Consider the following 5,000-nt stretch of genomic DNA (forward strand, 5'->3'; position numbering starts at 1 on the left):
TATACACTTGTACTGTCTATCCAGACAGACACCCTGTGCGAGGGTCAAACTCACAAAAACTAACGAATAAATTACCCTGTTAAGTGTCTGCCAAAGATCAGATTAGCTGAAGACTCAATACTTCTCAATCTTGTTCATTAGACTTCGAATCCACAGAGTAAGCAAGGTATTATCCCACACCGTCCGCCTTTTCAAAGCTATGGCACACATTGTCCATGTGTAGCCAGAACTACACTACTGTGTAGTGGACGATCACTAGACTTCACCAGACTTCATATTATTTTGGTGTAACGCAGCTGAAGTGTTTCCTCCGTTCTCTTTGCCACTGCTCAATCTAAACAGTGGACAGCACATACGACTAATGTATAGCAAGAGAGATGCCCGTGTGAGGTCGAACTCACGACCTTCAGATTATGAGACTGACGCTGCCTACTGCCAACGAGGCCCTTGTTGCAGGAGAAATTGACGAGAAAATTCGCCAAGAGTTTTCCATGTAAATGCATACAAGTGACTACTTCAATTCACACAAAAACATGGAGGCAAAGCCTGAAAAAATGCAGATACAATGTGTATCTCTGGAGCACTGCTGTGTCCATCACTGTGTCCAAACGGTACAGGGAATGTACTGTCTATGAGAACTGACTGTTCACTTATCGTCTAATATATCCCAGACCTGGACATGCTCAGTTGACGTGGGGACCGTCAAGACAACAATGAAGACAACATGAAACAAATCAAAAAAGCATGTATTTGTGATTGTGTAGTTTTTTGTGGCGTTAGTAAATACAATTCTTGTGTAACAAACCATATTCACAGGAGAGGCTTTGCTATCAAAACGTGTAATAATCCCGAAAAATCAGTTGCATTGGCCGGGAATCGGACCCGGGCCTCCCGCGTGGCAGGCGAGAATTCTACCACTGAACCACCAATGCTCACGTGAAGGGATTTGTTTACCGCTGCGCCGACGAGGCCCACTAAAGGGGCCTGTACTCAGCCTACACTGTTTGCCGGATGGTCAAATGGCTTCAAAAAACCCCTCATCCCACATCTTTCCGACGTCAGATTACGAGGGGGGGTTCTGACCATTACTGTACCTTTCTACAGTCAGACATTCACACCCGTTTCTCGTCGTGAGTGGCCAGCTGTGCAGAGGCAAGAAAGCAGGCAGAGTTTAAACTTCTCTCAAGCTGACTTAAATAACGAAGGTTTTTCCATGGGCCTGCGACAGTTTGTTATAGCCACATCATGCCAAACCATACGTCCTACGTGTATTTTGCCTTCAGGCAGTACAGTAATCCCCAAACTGAAGAGTGTGTTGCACTGGCCAGGAAATCTAACCTGGACCTCCGGCTCCACAAGAAGGCAGATGTTTTCAGCCACCGCAGCAACGATGCCATATAAAGGGGCCAAAAAGAAAATATATTTTTTGATCTGCCAATAAGCCACAGTGTTCACTTGGGCGTTGATAAGGATTTTTAAGGGGGAATCTCTTTAAATGATGTAAAGTTTTCAGGTGAAAAAAGAGAATAAAAAATGTGCATGTGAGAGAGAGAAAGACAATTCATAATGCATATCCAAATAAAGGAGCTAACGAATAAAATTGCTTGTTAAGTGTCTGCCTGGATCAGATTAGCTGAAGACTGAATACTTATCAGTCTCTGTCAGTATACATCAAACCCAGCTAAGGATTGACCTAAGTGATTTGGCATTGTTTTGATTCTCGTTCCCACTGCTCCACCTAAACAGTGAACAACATATACACTTGTACTGTCTATCCAGACAGACACTCTGTGCGAGGGTCAAACTCACAAAAACTAACGAATAAATTACCCTGTTAAGTGTCTGCCAAAGATCAGATTAGCTGAAAACTCAATACTTCTCAATCTTGTTCATTAGACTTCGAACCCACAGAGTAAGCAAGGTATTATCCCACACCGTTCAGCTTTTCAAAGCTATGGCACACATTGTCCATGTGTAGCCAGAACTACACTACTGTGGCCTGCTACACAGGGATCACCACACCTCTGCTAGTACTCTACTCTACCCTGTACTGAACGGTCGAATGGCTTAAAAAAAAAACAACTCATCCCACATATATCTTATGTCAGATTTGGAGGGTTTTTTTTACGATTACTGTACCTTTCTACAGTCAGACATTCACACACGTTTCTTGTCGTGGGTGGCCAGCTGTGCAGAGGTATGAAAGGAGCGGGGGTTTAAATTTCATCTCTGTCTACACAGTGCACACTATATTCTGTCTGTGCAGAGGTAAGTAAGGAGGCAGCGTTTGCAAATAGATGATAAAAATGGATCCTACACTATTTGTTGGAAGGTCGAATGACTCCAAAAAAACCCTCCCCCCACATCTTTCTTACGTCTTAAAATGTGCTCTATTGTCCTTCAAAACTTCTGATTTCTGAACCACTGAAAGTAACAAATGATAATGATGAAAATAATGAGGTAATTCTTTCGTCAAACAGGAGTCAACCCAAAAAACAAAAAAAGGTCAGTTGCATTGGCCGGGAATCGAACCCGGGCCTCCCGCGTGGCAGGCGAGAATTCTACCACTGAACCACCAATGCTCACGTGAGGGTACGTTCTACCATTCCACGTAGAAACCGCACCATCACTGTCCATGCTCGAGTTCGTTTGTGTGAATAGCCCTTCACTCCACCCAGTGACAACATTCAACCTCACTTCATCCAGGCTTGCTCCTTGCAATCACTGAAACTTTCATAATACAGCCAAAAATCACAATATCGTCATGTCGTGTTCAACAAGGAAGGTTTAATGGACGGTAGCATCTCCTCGTTAGTATAGTGGTAAGTATCCCCGCCTGTCACGCGGGAGACCGGGGTTCGATTCCCCGACGGGGAGTGTACAACCTTTTCTTGGTTCTTGGTCTTTCTTTTTAGCCTCCCACCAACATTATCCAATAATAATGGATAAAAATAATACTTATATCTATAATAATGTTGGTTTGTCCAATTGCTTTTTAGCCGAAAATGCAGACAGAAAAAAAGCAAAAAGCTTGCTGCATTGGCCGGGAATCGAACCCGAGCCTCCCGCGTGGCAGGCGAGAATTCTACCACTGAACCACCAATGCTCGCATGACAACGAAATCCGGCTGCACCTTCAAGTACATGCTATTCCACGGACACAAAACAGTAGCTTTATGAGTGTCATGTGAACTCTTTCAAATACACCGCGGTGTTTTTGTTTTTTTTGAGCTACGTCTCAGCGGAATACTAAATCAAACACTATCCATAGTGAATCTGTTCATCCCTACATTGCTGCTCTCCGCAAATTAATGACATGAATTATGAGCAGTAGGCAAAAAAGAGTTATGCGCCCAACGTGGGGCTCGAACCCACGACCCTGAGATTAAGAGTCTCATGCTCTACCGACTGAGCTAGCCGGGCTTGGTGCACCGACACTGATATCTTTTTTTATAACCTCTCACAGCTGTGGGAGAAGATATATTTTTAGACTTTAGACTATTTTTTCTCTTCTTCTCTCCACAGTTCAGCGTACACAAAACATTTACTCATCCTAGACTTAGGTAAAAGTGAGTAACAAAACATGTGCCCCGTGTGAGGCTCGAACTCACGACCTTCAGATTATGAGACTGACGCGCTGCCTACTGCGCCAACGAGGCTTCGAAGGTTCGGGCCACAGGGTGTATTTATATCGGCACCACAAGTGAGACTTCGCACTATGATGACTTTTTTGATAATGTACACCACCACATCGTCCGAGATCCTCAAAACAAACGTGACTCGGACGTGGACACAACATCAACCGATGACATCGATGGCCCCAAAATCGACTCAAATTAAAAAACAAAACAAAAAATAAAATACAGCACAATTCCCTGATACAAACGGAATAGCAAGAGAATTATATGGGTTGTAATTCTCCTCCTTGTCCAGCAGAGGGGGACCGACCGATTACATTCTCCACAAAACCGATATAATCTGGAGGACCTTTACAATGTCGGTTATTCGTCCTCTTGGGAAAAACGGGTCCGTTACATTTCTCAAGGGTACAGCAACACTTCCCAGCGTGAGGCGCCCACTGGAAGGCTGGTGTCAAGGGAAATTATCACAGACGGCGGATGGAAATTTACCGAATGTGCTGAAACACTCAATTCAAATTTAACGTCCCACAACCTGCCCTCCATTGTCACGAGAGCTATTCCGTCGCAGTACTTTAGCTGTTGAGCTACCTGCCGAGCCTGTGGCTTCGGTTAGCTTAAATTTAGCTTTACGTGGAAAATAAAAGAGGGGGAAGTCAAAAAAGCAACATGTTTAATAAACATAGTTGTATTGGGCTGATAGTGACTCACCTAATAGCCGCAAAAAAAAAAAAAAAAAAAAAAGCTTTGCTGATTCGAAAACGTTTGGTTTTTTTTTTGGCGAATTTCCTTCCAACCGTTCTCCACGAGTCAAGTTGCGACTTGTCAGGAGCCGGTAAATTTCCTCTCTGGGTCCCGTCCCTTCACCAGAAGTTGCTGATAAAACCGAGGCTTTCTTTTTTTTTTAAATTATTATTATTTTTTAATTTCCTGACACAAACTTGACACTGAGGCGCGACTTCAATTAATGATCGGCCAATGGGAAGAGGATCGCGACCCCCCCCCCACGCTGGCCGGGAGAGTCTGCCGGAAGCATTAAAATCATTGACGACCACCTCATTGTGGACAGTTTCACTCATGCGGGAGACTTTGCAGGATTGCCAGGGCAGCGCGGGCAGGTTTCATGTGCCAGACATTGTCTCATAAAACGCCGTATCGCGCAGTGTTGCACTACCCTGGAGCGGTGCAGAGGCGAAAATGAAGATTTGCTTAGGTTTGCTACTTTTTCTTTGACAGTGAACGCATCATTGTTGTGGCGTTTTTGATAGTCAGTCGGGGCAGCAAAGGACGCTTGGATGTGTTCACTTGGGCCTCGGGGATTCGGAATGTGCATTTTCACTAGTTTTATGACATTTCATACAGC

At 44.2% G+C, this 5,000-nt stretch overlaps 6 non-coding genes across 6 annotated transcripts; 1 reads left to right on the forward strand and 5 right to left on the reverse strand.

Moving 5' to 3' along the window:
- Positions 1–861: 861 nt before the first annotated feature.
- Positions 862–932, reverse strand: trnag-gcc. The gene has a single exon. It is a non-coding gene; the product is annotated as a tRNA-Gly (tRNA).
- Positions 933–2,511: 1,579 nt separating this feature from the next.
- Positions 2,512–2,582, reverse strand: trnag-gcc. Its single transcript has one exon. It is a non-coding gene; the product is annotated as a tRNA-Gly (tRNA).
- Positions 2,583–2,805: 223 nt separating this feature from the next.
- Positions 2,806–2,877, forward strand: trnad-guc. The gene has a single exon. It is a non-coding gene; the product is annotated as a tRNA-Asp (tRNA).
- A 158-nt stretch (positions 2,878–3,035) lies between these two features.
- Positions 3,036–3,106, reverse strand: trnag-gcc. The gene has a single exon. It is a non-coding gene; the product is annotated as a tRNA-Gly (tRNA).
- A 243-nt stretch (positions 3,107–3,349) lies between these two features.
- trnak-cuu lies at positions 3,350–3,422 on the reverse strand. The gene has a single exon. It is a non-coding gene; the product is annotated as a tRNA-Lys (tRNA).
- A 163-nt stretch (positions 3,423–3,585) lies between these two features.
- trnam-cau lies at positions 3,586–3,658 on the reverse strand. The gene has a single exon. It is a non-coding gene; the product is annotated as a tRNA-Met (tRNA).
- Positions 3,659–5,000: the final 1,342 nt, after the last annotated feature.

This window comes from Xiphias gladius, unplaced genomic scaffold, assembly GCF_016859285.1.
Source record: "Xiphias gladius isolate SHS-SW01 ecotype Sanya breed wild unplaced genomic scaffold, ASM1685928v1 HiC_scaffold_1123, whole genome shotgun sequence".
Lineage (NCBI taxonomy): Eukaryota > Metazoa > Chordata > Actinopteri > Istiophoriformes > Xiphiidae > Xiphias > Xiphias gladius.